At 38.3% G+C, this 21575-nt stretch overlaps 1 protein-coding gene across 17 annotated transcripts in view; it reads left to right on the top strand.

Moving 5' to 3' along the window:
- The window catches only part of DAB1 (DAB adaptor protein 1), a 1138205-nt gene that overhangs the window by 505868 nt on the left and 610762 nt on the right, over positions 1-21575 (top strand). Inside the window, exon 4 of one of the 17 annotated variants that reach the window (XM_045035913.1) lies at positions 419-534. The exons of the other annotated variants lie outside the window; for them this stretch is intronic. The gene's annotated coding sequence lies outside the window, so the exon portion shown is untranslated. The remainder of the gene's footprint in view (positions 1-418; positions 535-21575) is intronic. 17 annotated transcript variants of the gene reach the window in all.

Below are 21575 nucleotides of genomic sequence, written 5' to 3'. Positions count from 1 at the left end.
GTTAAAAGACATGGCATATTTGGGGATCACTTCTCACTGATTTTTCTCACCACTTTTCACCAGAAATTGGAGTGGATAAGAGTAAGGTTCATGGTAGAAAATATAAGAGATGTGGTTTGGGGCGTATCATTCATAATAGTAAAGGCCACCAAGCTGAGGATTTAGGAATTTTTCATTGGCATAAAGGATTACTATGCCAGTAGCTTTTTTTTTTCCGGATACCTCTTTGTTTCCCATTGAGCTGGTTGGATTCTTGAGGACAAGGACCTTGCCAAATGTTTCCCTGTAATCCACCCCTGAGCCTAGGATAATTCCTTAAAAATGTAGCAGGAATGAATTGCTCCAAAACTTTGGCATATAAAAGCTATCACCTTTTTCATTCGTTCAATTTGAAATAAAGCCACCCTGCTTCCTCTAGGTGGTATGAAAGCCAGCATTACTCTCTTGGGATTCCATCACCCCTGTCTGTTCCCCGACTGCCCAAGAACCCTGGCTATTAAATGTGGCCAATAGAAGTTCTTCTCTCCCTAACAGGTAAGGGCTCCCTTGTCTGCCTGTTGAAGCAGGTTTTCCTGATTGCCTTGTGGGTGGTCTTCAGCATGGTTAACAGCTCTACTCCTCCTTTATCATATGTCCACACTGCTTCTCCATGCTCTAACAGTATCTCCCTGGCTCTTATGCTGTATTCACTGGATTGTCTTAATGCAAACTCCACTCCACTCTTCAAATGCCTATTCCACCCTGGATGCCTGAGTGGTAACCCTGGCTTCAGTTCTTACTTAGCCCTTTGTGCTCAGAATTATTACTTCCTAAAGCCATGGTCTCCACCTCTGGGTGCTACTCTACTACTGGCTTGGCTGTCTGTCTCTTTCAGCTCCACATTTCTCTCTCCCTCCCCTTGAGTCTTGAGATATTTTTGTGAATAATCTTCAAACCACAAAGCTTTTATTTCTCCCCTTCCCTTGGGCACTATGGATTAATTGCCTTGACGGGCCTGACCTCTGAAATACAAATGCCTGTTTAAAATAAAAGGCTGATTATTATATAATGAACTATATTCAGTTTACTAAATAGTTAACTTAAACATAAATGTATGTATACATTTATGCTGAATAGATGTATAATTTATGCTAATGATAATTACAAATAATACAAAAGCATAATAACTGTATTCATTACCAGTGCTTCATTCTGCTTCTGCTTAAGAGCCATATACTGACAATTTGACAGGCCGCTGGTACTGTGCTGGGCACTGAGGACATAGAGATGGCTATGGTATCATCTTTGTCCTCAAAGAGATTAGAGTTTAGTGGGGGAGTAAGATGTATCAAATTAGCTAATGTATTATGAAAGCCCTCATTAAGAAATGATTAGGCTGGGGCACCTGGGTGGCTCAGTGGGTTAAGTGCCCAACGGTTGATCTCAGTTCCGGTCTTGATCTCAGGGTTCTGCATACAAGCCCCACGTCGGCCTACTTGGAAAAAAAAAAAAAAAAAGATTGGGCCAACACTGTTGTTTTATCGTGACTCTGAAGAGGTTCCAGGTTTGCTGTGCTGTGCCTTGTATTCACTTGGTCCGTGTCTACATTGGCCTTCATTTCCTTAGTCACTTCCTTGTGAGGTATATTATTTAGGCTTGACTATGCTATGCTGCTGAAACTAAGTAACTCCCAAATCTCTGGATGGGAGATGGACATAGCAAAGATTTGTTTTTCTTACAGTGACTAACCCTAATGTGATTAGGGAACATAGCTGCTCCATGTGGCCACTTAGGGATCCAGGCTCTCTGAGCATCTTACTTCCTATAGGGCGAGGGTGGTGCCACCATCGAAGCATGCATTGCAATGAAAAGGTGCAGCAGTTTTTAACCATTGCTACGCAAAAATAACACACATCATTTTTGTCACAGGCCATTAGCCAAAAGTTGTAACAGGACCCCAAAGTAACAACAAGAAAGGCTGGAAAATGTAGGGGAGCCTGTGGATTATTAGATAATTGCTGCTGTTGCTGCCACCAGAGTAGTGATTTGAGAGCATGAGCTTTGAAGAATTTGAATCTTGACCCTGGTAGTTACTTTTGGAGTCCCCAAGGGGGAGGGCACATAAATAGCAACCCTCTTCTCTGCTGAGTTCTGAGCTTAAGTGTGTGTGTGTGTGTGTGTGTGTGTGTGTGTGTGTGTGTGTGTGTGAAATAGGTGATGGGATTAAGGAGTACACTTGTGATGAGCACTCGGTGTTGTATGGAAGTATTGAATCACTATATTGTACACCTGAAACTAATATTATACTACATGCTAACTATAATTGAAATAAAAACTAAAAAAAGGAATATATATAGAGGCCAAAATATCATCCATATTAATGGTCAAAGACAGGTTGTAGGATGTGGCTTTATTCTACTAGTCAGGCAGACCCCCTGGTGGAATCCCAGAATTAGGTTGACCTCTGGACCAGGTATGGCATGGTGGAACAGTAGAGAACTCATGTCTTCTGCAAGACAGACAACTCCTAAAAGAGGAGGAAGAAAGTGGGGATGAGCAGAGCATGACTAGTTACACTTCAACTACTTACCTATTAGGTAGGATATCTCACCTCTCTGGGAATAGATTAAGTAAAGAAGCTAGAAGAAACACTAGTGAAGCTCCCAAAGAAAACTCAAAGTAAGGGAAAAGAGTTTTGTTTTGTTTTGTTTTGTTTTGTTTTGTTTTTTATAACTCTTACTAGTTGTGACATTTGAGTCAGTCCCCCAGCCTCTCTGGTCACCAATTTGCTCATCTATAAAATGCCGATGATAGTATCTCACAATATCTCTTCTTGGGTCTTTTACAACTGCTAGAAATTAGGAGATGTGCTAGACTGGTAATGGGGAAGAGTTCTTCAAATGTCTTCTGTAAAATGCTCATAAATACTTGAGATAGAATTACTTACAAGTTTATAGAAACCAGATGGTTTTTAACACATCCCCCACCCCCAAAACACACATAATTTAAAAAATCTTCTTGGCTGTTTCTTTCCAAACACTTGCCCACTCAACAAGCATTTCCTCAACAATCCTGTAGGGTTGTTCTTGTTCCTAACAGTAAATGTCTGAAGCCACCCTTTTCTAGCAAAAGCAAAAGCTACCCAGTTAATGTCTCTCTCTGAAGGTTTCTCTTTTAACTCTTTCGTGACTATTACCATTGAGGGTTTGAGTGGCTTCGTAGAATGGAAAATACCCAAATCAAAATAGTCATTTTCAGAAAAGTGAGCCTTCCATTTTCCTAGTGAAATACTAATTACTCCATGACCCAGAGAGTCCAAGGTTGAGCCTTCTTAGATAAGAAATTACTTTTTTCACATCTAAAAGATATTTAAAAGTAGAAATGTTTTAAATGAAAGTATTAAATTATACAATTACATGTGTAGACTGTGCCATTGAGGGAGTTATTTTCATGGTGTAGGCTGAATCCAGCATAAAAATATTTACTGCTCTGAAATGTCAATATAAAATAATCAGAATCTAAAATTAAATATTTACTGTATAATCAGCCTGCATTCATCCATCTACAATGTTCCATGAAAAACACTGATTACACTGAATTTGACCACCTGGATTTTCCTAATATTTTCAGGCTTAAGAAAAAAACTGCCAAAGTCTCACTCACAGGCATTTTCTAACAACTTTTCAAGGGAAATCTTTTGGAACAGGGAATTATGCAATGATGACTTAAGGAACTTCCAGATAACACATACACACACACACACGCACACACACACACACACACACACACACACACACACACACCAGAAGATGAACCTCTCTGCTGATCTTCCTTCATCACATATCTTAGGTTCAGTTGCAATTCAGCAAGTCAATAAATCTTCACAGATATTCACCAATTCTGTGATAAAACTGTGCCAGGCAGTAGGGATAAAAATGTGGTCCAGAGCACCTGGGTGGCTCAGTTGGTTGAGCTTCCGACTTTGGCTCAGGTCATGATCTCACACTCCATGAGTTCAAGCCCCACGTTGGGCTCTGTGCTGACAGCTCAGAGCCTGGAGCCTGCTTTGGATTGTGTCTCCCTCTGTCTCTGCCCTTCCCCTATTCATGCTCTGTCTCTCTGTTTCTCAAAAATAAATAAATGTTTAAAAAAAATTTTTTTAAATGTGGTCTGTGTTCTTGGGGCGCTCAGCATCAAATGTGAGAGACAGATTACTAAATAGCCAGTTATAATGCACTGTGATAAATCCTACATTAAGCATAAGTCCAGTGGCATCAGGTAAGAAGGGTCCTGAAGAGAATCATCAAACCTACTCTATTATTTCAGAATGAAGCCAAAGGCAATATTATTTACTTTATGAATGTCCATGCAATTGGAAGAACCAAACTCAATTTTAACTCATTGTAAAGACCACATTTTCAACATTCATTCTGAAGATTAACATGGAATCTGCCCATTTAGTGATGTGGATTGAAATTGACTCTAGGGGAAAATCTTCTGAAAGTGCCAGAAAGGTCAAAACATGACCCAAAAAGTCCTAGACTAGGCAGGAAGTAGGGGTTTAATTTGTTTGATCTTAGGTTAAAGGTAAGTGCTTTCTGGAGCACCTGGGGTGGCTCAGTTGAATGTCTGACTCTTGATTTTGGCTCAGGTCATGATCTCCTGGTTTATGAGTTGAGCCCCACATTGGGCTCTGAATTGACACTGTGGAGTCTGCTTGGGATTCGGTCTCTCCTTCGCTCTCTGCCCCTCCCCCACTCACTTTCTCTTTCTCTCTCTTTCTCTCTCCCTCCCTCCCTCCCTCTCTCAAAATAAATATATATTTTTAACTAAGCGTTTTGTCCTAGCTACTATTTTACTATCTGAAAATAAGCTGGACCTGTTGATCTCTTAGGTTCTTTCTACCTCTGAATACATATGATAACTACAAATCATTCCCGTTAAAAAAAAAAAAAAAATTAAAACATCCTAGAGATGCCTCATCAGGGAATGACATTAGCCTAATTCAAGTTACAAATTTCCTTTGCTTATTCAATAATTGATGAGACTACATAACACTTGGGTGTCCATCAGAACTGGGTTTGAGTCCAAGCTTTGTCACTTTCCTGGTTATGAAGCCATGAGCAGTTTATTTAATTTTTCTGGGCCTTTTATATGTAAAATGAGGAAGTTATAGCTTATCTGTGATGGGACTTATGGGATTAAATAAGATAATGAATGCAAGAGCTTAACTAGTGCCTCACACAAAAAAGGCTCTCAATTAACAGAATCATTTTTAATTTTTTTTAATGTTTATTTTATTTCTGAGGGGGAGAGAGAGAGCATGAGCAGGGGAGGGGCAGAGAGAGAGGGGGACACAGAATTGGAAGAAGGCTTCAGGCTCTGAGCAGTCAGCACAGAGCCTGACGCAGGGCTCAAACTCACAAACTATGGGATAACAGCTGAGCCAAAGTCAGACACTTAACTGACTGAGCCACCTAAGGACCCCAACAGTCTTATTTTTAATGAGTTTAGCTGTGGAGTTCACACTGTCCACAGTGCTGAAGAAAAACCTTGTCCCTGCTTATACTCTGGAAAGAAAGATGTGTGAAATCGTCATGCCTAGTACAGAAGAAAAATATATAAGAGAGGCATGAACAAAGTATATCACAGAACAAGAAGAGTGATATTGACTTAGAGCGTGTGAGAGGGGTAGAATCTAGAAAAGGCTACACAGAAGAAGTAGTATGTCAACTGGATCTATACATGAGATCAGCAAGGCAGCCTGGGGTCATTTTGTGAAAAGTCACATGAAGGAATTTGAACTTCCAATAAATGAGAACCCATCAAAAGTTGATTTACCGCATATTCATTTTTAATTATTTTGACTTCAGATTTTTTTACTCAGTGTAAATCCATAGTATTCTGTTGCTCCTTTCGTCTAAATCAGGAGTGGACAAACAGCTTGAAGACCAAATCTGGTATGTGGCTCAAGCTTAGAGTGCTTTTAATGTTTTTTAAATTAAGGTTTTTTTTTTAATTTTAACTCTAATATAGTTAATATACAGTGTTATATTAGGTTCAGGTGGATAATATAGTGATTCAACAATTCTGTACTCAGTGCTCATCATGCTAAGTGTGCTCTTTAATCCCTAACACTGATTTCACCCATCCCCCACACACCTCCCCTCTGGAAACCATCAGTTTGTTCTCTAAGGTTAACAGTCTTTTTCTTGGTTTGCCTCTCTCTCCTTTTCCTTTGTATGTTAGCTTTGTTTCTTAAATTCCACATATGCATGAAATCATGTGGGATTTGTCTTTCTCTGACTGACTTATTTCACTTAACATTATGGTAGTAGTAGTTCCATCCATGTCATTGCAAATGGCAAGATTTCATCCTTTTTATAGTCGAATAATATTCCATTGTGTGTGTATGTGTGTGTGCACATACATACCACATCTATCTCTCTCTATATATATACATACGTGTACATTCATTCATCTCTCTATGGACACTTGGGCTGCTTCCATAATTTGGCTATTGTAAATAAAGCTGCCATAAACAGGGGTGCATATATTTTTTTGAGTCAGTGTTTCTGTATTCTTTGGGTAAATACCCAGTAGTGTGATTATTAGCTTGTAGGATAGTTCTATTTTTAACTTTTTGAAGAAACTCCATACTGTTTTCTACAGTGGCTGTACCAGTTTGCATTCCCACCAACAGTGCACAAGGGTTCCTTTTTGTCTACAACCTCTCTAACACCTGTTATTTCTTGTGTTTATTTTAGCCATTCTGACAGCTATAAGGTGATGTTGCATTATAGTTTTGATTTGCATTTCCCTGATGATGAGTGATGTTGAGCATTTTTTCATCTGTCTTTTGCTCATCTGTATGTCTTCTTTGGAGGAATATCTGTTCATGTCTTCTGCCCATTTTTAATTGGATTATTTCTTTTTTGGGTATTGAGTTGTATCAGTTCTTTCTATATTTTTGGGTACTCACCTTTTATCAGACATGTCATTTTCAAATATCCTCCTTCATTCAGTAGGTTGCTTTTTAGTTTTGTTGATTGTTTCCTTCACTGCACAGAAGCATTTTATTATGATGTAGTCCCAGTAGTTTATTTTTGCTTTTATTTCCCTTGCCTTAGGAAGCATATCTAGAAAACTGTTGCTACAGTCAAAGTCAGAGAAATTCCTGCCTGTGTTCTTTTCTAGGATTTAATGGTTTCAGGTCTCACATTTAGGTCTTTAATCCATTTTGAGTTTATTTTTGTGTATGGTATAAGAATGGTCCAGTTTCATTCTTTTACATACAGCTGTCCAGTTTTCCCAGAACCATTTGTTGAAGAGACTGCCTTTTTCCCATTGCATATTCTTGCCTCTTTTGTCAAACATTAATTGATTATAGGGGTGCCTGAGTGGATCAATCACTTCGACTCGGGTCATGGTCTCACGGTTTGTGAGCTTGAGCCCCACGTTGGGCTCTGTGTTGGCAGCTCAGAGCCTGGAGCCTGCTTCGGATTCTGTGTGTCCCTGCTCACACTCTGTCTCTGTCTCTATCAAAAATAAATAAACATGAAAAGATTTTTTTTCATTACTTGACTATATAATTGTGGGGTTTATTTTCTGGACTTTCTATCCTGCTACATTGATCTACGTGTCTATTTTTATGCCAGGACCATCCTGTTTTGATTCCTACAGGTTTGTAGTGTAAGTTGAAATTTAAAATTGTGATACCTTTAGTTTTGTTTTTCTTTTTCGAGATTATTTTGGCTATTCAGGGTCCTTTGTGGTCCTGTACAAATTTTAGTATTTTTGGTCTAGTTCTATGAAAAATGCTTGGCATTAGGGTAGGAATCGCATTAAATGTGTAGATCGCTTTTGGTAGTATGGTCATTTTAATAATATTTGTTCTTCCAATCCATAAGCTTGGAATATCTTTCTATTTGTTTGTGTTGTGGTTTTAACACTTTTAAATGGTTAATGTGAGTAACTACATAATATACTTGATTTTGCCCCTTGGCCAAAAAGCATAAAATATTATCTGACCCTTTAGTAAAATTTTTGCTGACCACTGGCCTAAATGACTAATATTAAACACATAATGGGTTTTTTTTTTGTCAAAAGGCCACAATGTCTATAAATTCTATAAATATTTTCTTTGTGCCTCACATGTGTCTGGAATTATCTTTCTTCCTGAAAACATTCTTTCATACCCAGCCTATCTTTTGCATTGTACAACAGGTTCAGGATTCAGTGATGAGCTTTGCTTTCCTGTATCCTTTGCCTCCTTAGCTATACTTTATATTTTCTCTTGGATCTTATGATAATTAAACAATGGGAGTTTTATGCCTTTTCTTTATCTTCCCAGAAGATACCCAATAGTTCTACTGGTACTGGTACTTCTGTTTTCTTGGCCTGAAAATAATTTCGCTCTTTTCTAAGTGACCTATGTTGCAATTTTGTGTGGGATCCACATTAGTTGGACTATAGGTGATTGACCCATACATATGCAAAAGAGACATCAAACAATGGTGACTTAAAGTAGAGTGTATTTCTCTATCTCATATAATAGTCCTGGAGTAGTTGGCTACAGCTGGGATGGGGGCTCTGCTCCATAAGGGTTTGCAGGGATCTGGGCCCTTTCTGTATTGTTTCCCATTCTCAAACAGGTTTCCCTTTTATGAGTGGTGTGAGATGACTCACTCCCACATTATATTCCAAACACTTGAATCAAAGGTGATGAGAACATATTACCTCCCTTGCAATATTGTTGTAAAATGATAGATATGTAATGCACCTGAGCAAATGCTACAGCTTCCTGTGATTACTAATAAATAGGTAATTGCAAAGATTCTGATGAAGTGCCAGTTATTTAAACCTGTGCTGAAGAAAAATCATTTCAGTGGAGTTGAATAGTGAATTAAATTTAAAGTTGCATTTTTGATCTTCTCCTTTGTTCTGGGAATATGATGGCTATTATAATGAGTGTACTAGTACTGGTTACATTTGAGAGGAATTTTATTGTTTTTTGTTATGAGCCAAAGATTGTCTAAAGGACTTCAATTCTAGTAAATTCTGAATTCATGCATAACTCAGCAGCAAATTCTTCGAATCCCTGTACCTTTTTTCAGACTTTTTGCCTGTAGCCAAATCCTATTAAATGTATTTCCATGTCATGTTGTGCTTAAATAATGTGGCAGGACAGAGCCTTGACTTAGAAAATGACACCCTTCCTCCGAGGAGGCTTCTATCACAATCATCTCATACAGAAATCATATCTTGTATTCTGCCTCTGCGGAAATGGGCGATGCTGTTAAAAATTTATTTTTGCTGCAAGAAAATCTGATTCTTGGTTTATTGTGTCAAACAGCTGCTAGTATATAGTCTGGGCAGCTGTCCAGCTGTGAGGTTCACATAAATTAATTTAACCCTTGGGTATATTGTGAGGCCAATTAGAATAGTGCCCCCCCACCAGGTGCAGCAGGGAATTAAGAACACTTTTCATCAGGGAGATCCAGATGATTTGATGATGCCCAAAGTTCTATATGGAGTATTTTCCAAATATCAAGGCAAATAATCATGTAAGATATGTTTATGACAGCTTGAATCCATATTCATATGTAAATACACACACATACATATATATATGTATACATACATACATATATATATACATATATATACATATATAAACAAATAGTGTGAAGGAAAATCATAATACTTAGGCCCATATCACTTTACAGAATGTAATGTGTATTTTCAGGAATAATCCAAGGTATTTGAATAAAATTGCATTGGTTTCTGCCAATCAAAAATACTCCCTTTTCTTTCTTCTCATCTCCTTTCTTAGAACTAAGTCTACTGAGACAGTGTTGGATTGGCTAAGTGTTATGCTTTTACTCCTTTAAAAGCAAAAATATAAAATAAAATTATGTGGACCTTTAATGTGCCTCCTGTGGTCCTTGGTCCCTGGCTTGAGAAACATTGAATTAAAGGTTCAGCACTGTCATCCCTATAGGTAATTACTAGAATAGTCACAAAAGCTGGCTTAGAAATCTCATAGCTTTGCCCATTTGCAAAGTATTCAACCATATGATTTATAATATGCATATGTCAATGTTTAGAATTATAATAGTATAAAAGGAAAATTGTAAATTATCATATAGAGTTCTCAAACACCAAATAATAGGGCCATAACACTCTCCAGGGATCTTCACACATGGAGTTTTGAGAAGCACTGAATCAAATCCAATTTTGAAACTGCTTATTTTAAGGTTAAATGGACCCTTTCTAGGATCTACAGATTCTCCTTTTAAGTTTTACATGCCATTTCACTTGATACAGGTTTATTAAGAGGCAATATCATATGATGGTTCAGAGCCTGGGCTTTGGGGTCATTTTGAAAGGCTCAAGTCTGAGTGTGGCCCTGTCCTTTGCTTTGGGAATGTTTGGCCACCGTGTCTCCTGTCAACTTTCCCTCTCAGTATTTATTTAATCTATTTATAATTCTCTTTTAGAACCTATCTCAACACACATGTTAAAATGAAACCTTTCCTCAATGCACAGATAAGAACCGGTCCCTATTTTATATACTGGTACTCTCTGTTTAATAATAGCAACAGAAACAGGTGTTCCTGGATGACTCAGTCGGTTAAGCTTCTGACTTGCGATTTAGGCTCAGGTCATGGTCTCACAGTTCATGGGATCGAGTCCTATATCATCGGGCTGCACACTGACAACGTGGGCCTGCTTGAGATCTCTCTCTCTCTCTCTCTCTCTCTCTCTCTCTCTCTCTCTCTCCTCACCTCACTCTGGCCCTCCCCTGCTCGCATGTGTAGCACTCTCTCTTTCTCAAAGTAAATTAATAAAACTTTAGAAAAATAATAATAACAGCAACAATAATACAATAATGGCAAGCAATACTGAGCAGCTATAATGTACCAGGCACTATATATGAAGTGCTTTACCTGCGTTGCCTCATTTAAACCTCACAACACCTCTGGGAGGTAGGTGTATCATTATTGTCCTCTTACAGATGAAGAAACTAGACAAAATAAAAAGTATACTAAAAATATAATGCAAGCCACATGTAATTTTGAATTGTCTAGTACCCACATTCAAAGAGTATAAAGAAGGTTGCCTGGGTGGCTCAGTCAGTTGACTGTCCAACTCTTGATTTCAGCTCAGGTCATGATCCCAGGGTTATGAGATTGAGCCCCAGGTTAGGATTCTCTCTCTCTCTACTTCTGCCCCTCTCTTCTGCTTACACACACACACTCTGTCTAAAAAAAGTTTTAAAATTAAAAAAAAATAAAAACAAAATAAAACAAATATTTTAAGAAGTAAAAATAGTTTAAGCAATATCTTATGCAGTGCAGTGGTTAAAGTGAAATGCCCTATGGACGTGGTAAAGTTGAGTTTAGTGGAAAATTATTTTACACTGCTTCCATTTTAAAATTTTAATCAAAGTGAAAATTTCAACATTCAGTTCCTGAGTCACACTAGCCATATTGCAAGTGCTCAATAATCTCACTTTGCTAGTGGCTACCATGTTGATAGTGTAAGCCTAGGTTCTGAGTAACTTGCCATAGGTCTTTTACTCAGTAAAAGACTCACTCAGTAAATATTTACCAAGTGCCTATTACATGACAGGTGCTGTTCTAATCTCTAGAGACATAGTACTAAAAAAAATAGACAAAGTCACTGCTCCCATGAAGCTATCATTATAGTGGGATGAGAGAGACAATAAACAAATAATTAACTAAAAAATGCTTTCAGGTCGGAGAATAAGGAGAAATGGCAGTAGACAGAGCTGTTGTGTATAGCTTGTTGGGCTCTACACCGCCCAACTCCAAGGGACACCATTCACATTGTTTGTGATGTGAATGCCATTCCCTGGACTAGTGCAGAACAGTAGCCCTGGGACTTTGGGCTGAAATCTTATGTATATTAATCAGGAAAGGTGCTCCAATAATGGAAGGTCATTTTCGCAAAGATAGGAAGGCAATGAGGGAACAAGCCATCTAGAAGTACTTTTCAGAGAGAATAGCCAGTGCTAAAGCCCCACGGCAGGAAGAATGCCAAGCATGTTGGAAGGAAGCAGTGTAGAACGTATTAAACAGGGGGACACATAGTAGGAGATGCAGTCACAGCAGTAGCCAGAAGCTGGATCACTATAGGAGTTTGGCGTCCATGATTAGTCCTTTGACTTTTATACTGAGTAAGATGGGAAACAATGACTCGATCTCCATCTCTCTTGCTCTCAATCAAATCAAATCAATCAATCAAATTTTCCTTTTTCTTTCTTCTCTTTTCTTTTCTTTTTATTTTCTTTTTGAAGAATTGGCCTGGCTACTCCGTTGCGAACAGACTGAAGGGGGAGGTTAAGTTTCCGGAAGCCAGTAACCACACTATTGTAGTAATCCGGGTGAAAGATGATGATGGTTCAGATTAGAGTCACAGCAGGGGACATGGTGAAAGCTGGATTCAGAGTGAGCAAGCAGGGAGAGTATTTGAAGTGGGAGCTTGAAGGGTAGAACTGGGATCATAACCTAGGGAGCCTTACTCCAGAACCCACACTTTGCACTTTTGTGTAGTGGGGTTTCCCCCACTAGAACCTAAGACAGAAAAGAGGTCATGGTTTGTCCTGTTCACAGTTCTGCCCTGCTGTCCTGCTGGTGTTGAGCCTTCAGTATGCATTTAATGAACAAATGAGCGCTTAATGTATAAATCAGGAAACTGAGTCCTAAGGAGATTGGCAATGAATTAGTGATAAGTGGGATTGGAATTCATATGTACTGGTTGCACAAATATTTACTAAGTCTTACAGACCAGCCTGCATATCCCTCCCAGTTTCTGTTGTCCAGCAAATACCATCGAAGCCAAGGCCCATTACTTGTGAAACCCAGTGACCAGGTCCAACTTTGTTGTTCCTTTACACATGGCACCAATCTGTTCCACAAGTTAGTTGAAGGAGAACGACAATGAGCCGCATTATGCCTGCCTGCTTTGACATTCTATTCTAATGCCTTTCTGTTCATTATGGTCACCCTCCTCCTTTTTTCCCTAAGCTCGCATTTAAAAGATAAAGAAATATAATTTATCTTCCTATTTCCTTGCATGGTTTTCTGCAGCTGAACATGCTCCCCATAAAATTGATTTAAGATTCCTACCAGACTTTAAATTGATTGCAAACTGCCTTTAACTTCTATTGCTTTGTTTTTCCTCCAGCAACTTTCTTAACTTAGTTACATGGGCAGATACTCCTCTAGCCACTGCTGCTTCGAAGGCTAGCTCCTCTAGACTTTCCTAAGGGCACAAGAAGATCAAAAACTTTTCTATTTTTATTTCATAGAGAGGGTTTTCCACATTATAAAACTAACCCATACTCATTAAAGGAAGTTTGAAACATACACACATATACACACCCACACAAAAGAAAAAGAAGAAAATATCCAACTGTGTAACCCCAAGGTAGTACCTTTAAAACTTTATGGTGGGGGCGCCTGGGTGGCTTGGTCGGTTAAACGTCCGACTTCGGCTCCGGTCATGATCTCACGGTCCATGAGTTCGAGCCCCGCGTCGGGCTCTGTGCTGACAGCTCAGAGCCTGGAGCCTGTTTCAGATTCTGTGTCTCCCTCTCTCTCTGCCCCTCCCCTGTTCATGTTCTGTCTCTCTCTGTCTCAAAAATAAATAAACGTTAAAAAAAATGACTTTTTGGTGTATTTTCTTGCCATCTATTTGCGTATGTGAATGAATAAGTGTGTGTGTGTGTGTGTATGTGCACACACACTACATACTTGTTGTGAATCATGCTTTTTCGCTTAACAAGCCATACACATTTTACTGTCTAGCATCTTACATACTGTTTTAATAGCCATACATTATTTAGTAATGAAAATGTTGCTATATCCCACTGATAGGCATCTTTCCACTTATCCTTTCACAAATAATGCCACACTGAACATTTTTGTTTATAATATAGATTCTGTATTTAGAGTGATTTCTAAATCATCCCCCAATGATCCCAAAAGTAAGATCATTTAGTCAAATATAGCATTAAATTATACCATTTTAAACATCTACCTAAACTGTATGCAAATATCTACCTCCCTACTAACACTAATTATTAAATAGTTGTCTTTTGGTCTCTTTTTATTTCAACTGTGCTCATTTAATAAGTTTAAAAGCCACCAAATTTTATTTATTTGCATGTGTTTGATTGATTCTAAACTTGAATATTTCCACATACCTGCCTATTCATTGTATTAATTATTTTCTTCATGCCTTTTTTATTTATTAGAATATCAAAATATTCTTCTTATCAATTTGCTTAACTTTTTAAAAAATTTTTAATGTTTATTTATTTTTTAGAGACAGAGAGAGAGAGCACAAGCAGGGGAGGGGGAGAGAGAGAGGGAGACACAGAATCTGAAGCAGGTCCCAAGTTCTGAGGTGTCAGCACAGAGCCTGATGTGAGGCTCGAACCCACGAACTGTGAGAGCATGACGTGAGCCAAAATCGGATGCTTAATTGACTGAGCCACCCAGGCACCCCTGCTTAACTTTTATAGAATAAACATACTGCATTTGTCAAAATTTCTATTCAAATTGGTTTACCAGAATGCTGTTTGTGTGTCCATGTTTTTTATGGCATGATTTTAATATACATTTGGGAGGATCAGTACTTCCTAAATTAAAAATAATTATGGGAGTAATTTTAGGAAATACAAATAAACACGAAGAAGAGAAAAATTCCCCCACATGTTTATGATAACCACGCATAATATTTGGGGCATTTTCTTTCATCTTTTTGTTACACACTTAAGTACTTTCTACAAAAGTAGTCTCATCTTCTACATTCTGCTGCCTTTTTTTTCCACTTAAAATGTTAGGAATTTATTTTTTTTTATTTTTTTTTCAATGTTTATTTATTTTGGGGACAGAGAGAGACAGAGCATGAACGGGGGAGGGGCAGAGAGAGAGGGAGACACAGAATCGGAAACAGGCTCCAGGCTCTGAGCCATCAGCCCAGAGCCCGACGCGGGGCTCGAACTCACCGACCGCGAGATCGTGACCTGGCTGAAGTCGGACGCTTAACCGACTGCGCCACCCAGGCGCCCCAGGAATTTATTTTAATGGCATAAATATTCTTCTTCATTATCATTTTAATGGCTTCATAATATGCATAGATCAAAATTTATTTATTCAGACCACTGTTGTCAAACCTCTTTATTTCTAATATTTCACTGTTATAAAGATGCGTGGACATCTTTATGGCCAAATCTTTGGACATATCCATAATTATTTATTTAGGATGAATTTCTAAAAGTGGGTCATAGGTTTAACCAAATTTTAAGGCTTTGTTATATACTGCTAAATTGCTCTTCAAACCTGTGTCTTAAGTTTATGGTGTAGGATTTATTTTGCCTTATAGTTGTAAATGTTTGCATAGTACTTGAAATAATTTAAAAGGAGCAATTTACCTAGCTCTGCATATATTGGGAAGGAAAGACAAATATATCTACAATATGCCAGGAGCCCAAATTTCCAGAGTCTATATAGTTCACAATTTATAAATCTTAGAGTTAGTTGAATACATTATGTATGGCTTCTTTCTTATATATACTAGAGAAAAATTGGTTTTAAGAACTCAACATTTTACTTTGTCTACATCAACTTGTCTTTGTTCTCACAAAGCCATATTTTCTAGACCAACTAAAGATGTGGAGGCAGTGACTCAGGGGCCTAATAATAGATCTACCAAATGCTTACAAATGCTACATGTACGAAGCCCTGGCTGACATTCATTCTTTCATTTGATCTCAGAATAGCTTCATTTTGGGGAAGGGGATACTGAGCTTCAGAATGGTTGAGGGGCTTCTAATTTACACAGAAGTTGCAGAATGACATCTATTTCACTCCAGAGGAGTATAGTTTTCACTAGTCTATGTTGCCTCTTCTTGGACTCTAAGACTTCATGGCTTTTACTTTCTCCCCACCCCCATCCTATCAACTTACACTTGCATTTACATTTATATTAAAAATTGACCTTTGAGAATTGCACACAAGTTCTGGTTTCAGCCTTTGCTCTCTCTCAGTTCTTGTTTATTTTAATTAGCCATTTAAACTTGTACATAGCACCCCAACAAAGGAGACTTTCATATTAATGAGGATTAATCACATGCATACTATAAAATAATATAAATTAACCCCAGCAATGGTTACTTATATATTCTGAGATGCGTTTTAATATGCCTTTTATTCAACATTGAATAATGGGTTGTGGTTTTTAAAAACCATATGGTAGAAAATTTGGGGAGGGAAAGATATTCAACACTCATTACCACATATAATTTAAAATGTATAATCAACAAAGTAGGGTATCATACAGTGTAGTGAGATCAGAAAAAAATGAGTCATAAATGTTCAAGTTACTGACGTTTAGTAGAAAAGTTGATGATCTGAGGCCATACATCCTTTGCATTCCATCTTGGCCTCTTACTAATGTGGGACTTTGGACAAGCCCTTTTTTATCTCTGAGAGTCTATTTATATACCTTTAAGATCTAATGATATTTTCTTCAAATACTTAAGAGGGTCGAATTCAATATCCAACAGGTACTCTAAACTGCAAAGTGATGTTACAGTATTAGCAGAGGGAGGGCAGAATTTGGAATGTCACTATAATGGTCAAGAATGAGTACAGACCCACCACCCATGGTGTCTCTCAAGAGTCCTGTGACCTGCCAGGCAATGAACAAACTGGCCTGGGGTCCCAATAAGAGACAAGGGAGTCGAACACAGTTTGGCAGAAAAGTTTTCATCTAGGGAGTAGGAAACCTCATTTTGGTGTTTTCTGTGTGGATTCGGCCACATTTTATTCTCTGAGCTTATGTTTCTTGGGGTTGGTGTGTGACTATCCTTAGCATAGTTTTGTTTTGTTTGTTTGTTTGTTTGTTTCTTTGTTTTGGTATATAATAGGCCCTCAGTGAATGCAAACTCTGTCCCCGGCTCTCTTTATTTATAAAGTAAATGTTGGGTTAAATGTTATTTAAGTTCCTTCCAAATCCACATTTTAATGGATTCTTAGATTTCATTTCACTTTCATTATGCATTGTTGATTGACTAAGTTCATAATAATCCTGGTCTGGTTTCATTTGGTTCCCATAATCTTAAAAACCATCCAATCCGCTTATTTTACTGACGAGTAATCGAGCTCATTAGTAGGAACGGGGGGAAATTGACTTGATCAAGGTCACACTGTAGGTAGTGACAGGGTAGAGAACACCGTCCATGTTTTCTGACCCATCCCAGGACTCACCACCCACCCCTTCCCCAACCTCCAGCTGCCGCTGATACGTTCCAGCCCGCAAAGCAGCACAATTTGCTTCTCTTGTGTTAACATTATTCTAGCATGTAATGTCTGTGTTTAAGGCAATGACCTGAGAAATACTTTTATTTCCAGTGATGCACTTATTTTGCAGGGTTTATTAATTTTATTTATGTATTTGATCTCTCCAATGAAATAATAAACTAATTAGTGGGGCAATTTACTGGTGTGCTCCTCCAAGGATATTTTACAGCCTCAATGCAAGCTTGTCTAACTGTGGGATCAGCAGATCCACTTTTCCCCTGCTGCCCTTAATTTTAGCCGTCAACACACATGGCAGTCAGCTCTGTGCTGGGTACTTGTGCCTCCAGGGGCATCTGGAGATATCAGGTCCTAGGGCAAAGGAACTTTTGCTTGGGAGCCTCCCCAGAACTTATTCAAGAGACAGGCTGCTTCATCAGGCTGAAAGGGGTGGGAGTTGGCCTCCCAGAGAATTGAGCCAGTGTATTACCTGAACTGCCCAGAATGTGAAGGTTAGAGAATGAGGAAAAGCAATGTATACAGAAGTGTTGAAAGTCACAGATGAAAAAGCCCATAGTCCATTAAGACCAAGAGCAAAGCAAGGAGTGTGATGAGAAGATTGATATGGACAGTAGCCGCAGGAACATTGCAAGTGGAGGAGCAAGGGTGAGAGATGCCAGATGACCCAGAGTCATTGGAACAAATAAGATAGTAGTACTGAAGTTTTCATTTGGTTTGATTTGGTTTGGTTTGGTTTTTTTTAACTGGCTTTAATGTGAACTACATGGACTTCCTTCTCAGACAGCCCCCATCTGTGCTCTCTTAACAGCCAATACTTTCTCATCTGAGAATTATTCATAGTCTCATGTCATTATTTGCTTGCCTGTCCCTATTTAACTGTGAGCACCATTATATCACCAGGGCCTAGAACCATGCCTAGAATATAACATAGCTCAATAAGCATTTGTTGAATGAAAGAAGGAAAGGGTGGATGGATGGGTAGATGGATAAATGAAGAAGTGAGTCAATCTGTCAAAGCTACTGGAGGGTCAAAGACTTGTGACCTATATGATATTCATGTGCTGTCTTTGATGTACCAAGCAGAACCCAATGAGAGATATCTTTGCCAATTATTTATATTTATTATAGAATTACTCACCCATAGCAAAGAAGTATCCAATATAAAAGTATTTAATCTATCTTGACTAAACCTTCCTTCTTATTAATGTTTAATTACACCACATACAGAAACATATTCATTTGGAGTAGAGGTCAAAGGTCACAGTACCCTAAACCTTTAGGGGGTAACTCTGCCGGCCCACTAGTTGCCCTGGGGGTATGGATGCTGCCACTGTTGTGGCTGACACTAAACTGTCACTGTGGGTTGCATCTTGCATGAGGGTTCTTGTCCAAACAACTTCCAGACCTCTAGCCAGAGACTGGCTGGAACATTAGGAGGAGGAAGGTGGGGTGGGGGGTCCTGCAGTGGGAGCTATGCAAGCTCAGGATCCTCTCACTCCCTAGTAGGAACCCCTTTACTGAGATTGGCTCCCTTAGGGATGTTACCTTTGTTATGATTGGCTGCATGCAAATTAGGAAACCCCGCTGTGTTCATCGCAGATATAGTGTTTTCCCATCTAGGCCACCCCTATCCAACTGGCTGTAGAGTTTTGGGAGGCTGTGCAAATGAAGTAGCCCTAACTTGATGCTGTTTACACGTGGCAGGACATAAGCAGTCCTCATGTGTTGGCGATGATAAAGTGCTAGGGCCAGATCTGGGACTTGTGGTCCTAATTGATGTATTTACCTTCTGTATGCTCAGAGCGCCTGGGATTCTAGATAGGGATTCTAGACTCCAGGCAGATACCAGGAATTGGGCATGTCTTAGAGATCTTTGGTAAATACGTAGAATTATTTGTAAAACAATTTAATTATAAGGCCTGCCATGTGTTCCATGACTACCACATAGCAGACACAATACCAAGGTCTTTCAATATAGTACTTAATGATCACAATTCTGCAATTAGGTATTCTTATCCATTTTAAAGTGAGGAGACTGAGATTCAGAAGGGTGAAATAACTTGTCCAGTTTCACACAGGGCCCATTGTGTTGATAAGAAAACATACTAAGTTTCATAAGGAGTAGCAATGATAACTGCCAAAGATGGAAAAACTGACAAAAAAAAAAAAAATCCTTGAAAAAGCAACTCTCCATTGGCTCTTTTACTCCAAGAACTAAGGAAGGTAGCAATGATGGTGCATATTATATTTTAGCTGTAATATACCTACAGACAACTTGCAAAGCACTGGTGTTTTTCTGGAAGCTGTGTTTGGGGGCTCTCGGCTTATTCCCACATCTCCAAAAGCAGAGTCTGTCCCAGGCTTCCATACTGTCCAGCTGACAAATATAATAGTCTCATTTTGATTCTGTATCATTCATCAAGGACCAGACAGAATGCATGTGTGCCCACATCTCTCCTTCTAGATGACTAAAATAGACTCTCCTATGTAGTCACGACCTGGCAAGGAAAGGCTGCAATTTTATACGCCGTCCCTCACGGGTAGAGGTTCTTCACCAAAAGTTGTAAACTCTCAATAGATTCCAAGCATGAGCATTGTTTATTTTTTCTGCAAACTCTAGGTCTGGTGTATATTGAAAAGGAGTGTTTTTTTCATTGTTGTTGTCCCATTAGATTTTTCAGTTTATTGTATCAGGCGTTGTTAACACCTGGATGATAATCTGCTGAATGATCTTCCCCTATGTCACGTTTCTTCATGGCACTTATCATCTGGCATACTTTGTATTTATTGCTTTGTTTAATTTGGTGTCTGTCTCCATCCCCTGGAATGTAAGCTCATGAGGGCAGAAATATTCATGTAGTGTGTTCTTGAATCTCCAGTGATCAAAGCAGTATTTGACACAACTATGGTCTCAGCAAATATTTATGAATAATAATAATGGATGGGTAGATGTAGGTATATATGGACAGATGGACAGATGGATAGGCCCTGTCAACTGTGAAAATTTAGGGTGAAATTATAGTAATCAAGGTAAAACAGGTTTGCACAGGACTATGAAACTAGACCAACGGAATAAAATCTAGAGCCCCAAATAGACTTTACTGACTGAAAACTTTGTACGTGATAAATATATCACTATAAATCAATGCAGAAATCATAGACTAAGATATAAATGGTACAAGGAGGATGCATAAATATACAGAAAATGTACTGAATCCTAACCTGACACCATGTAAAGAATATCAATTCCAAGTAAATTAAATGCAAGAGGCATAGCTTTAAAAACTTTAGAACGAATTATAGGACAATGTCTTTATGACCCAGGGGTAGGAAAGGATGTAATGAATAAAATAAAATAAAAAAAATAAAATAAAATAAAATAAAATAAAATAAAATAAAATAAAATAATAAAATAAAATAAAAAAGCACCTACCTTAAAAGAAGTACTAATAGATTGCCTTACATTAACATTTTAAACATTGTATATGTTTTTTTTTTTTTTAAACAAAAAGACACGCTCTGGACCAGGAGAAATGGTTGGAACATACGTAACCGCAAGAGGGTTGAATCCCCCGCATGCAGATTAGTATAGAACGTAATTATAACATATCCAGAGGTACCACTACATATTTTGATTAAATATTATCATTTTACCGTTTTGCTGTTTCCTTCCATGGCTTATGCCCACACCAAATTTAGGACTTTGCTCAATGTCATTTTCCAGGTAAGGTCTTCCCTAACTACCTTTTTTGAACTTGAGGTCTCACCTTAGCGCCTTCATTCCCCCCTCTGCTTCTGCTTTCGTCATGACACCTATGATCATATGACACACTAGACATTCTGCTTTCCTATATGTTTAGTGTGTGTTGTTTCCTCCCTGGGACAACTCAATAGAAAAAAAAAATGGGCATATGTTAAAGTAGCCAAAAAACCATTACAAAAATATAAAATAAAAATAACAAGAGAATGTTCAATGTCACCAGTAATCAGAGAAGTGCATGCTAAAAATAGAAGATATTTTATATCCATCTTTTTGGAAAACTTTTAAAGTCTGGCAATACCAAATGTTGGCAGTGCTATGAACTCAGGCTAGATTCGTACGAATTACTACTGCCACACTGGAGAGCCATGTGTTACATCTAATAACTTTGAAGATGCATACACCATAGAGAAATCTCATACACGTGTGTCGAAGGAGTTTAACTGCAGCATTACTCCTGTTAGCTCAGTTTGGAAACA

This window comes from Felis catus, chromosome C1 (genome assembly GCF_018350175.1).
Source record: "Felis catus isolate Fca126 chromosome C1, F.catus_Fca126_mat1.0, whole genome shotgun sequence".
Lineage (NCBI taxonomy): Eukaryota > Metazoa > Chordata > Mammalia > Carnivora > Felidae > Felis > Felis catus.
The sequence above is the reverse complement of the archived record's forward strand: the minus strand, read 5'-3'. Positions and strand labels throughout refer to the sequence as shown.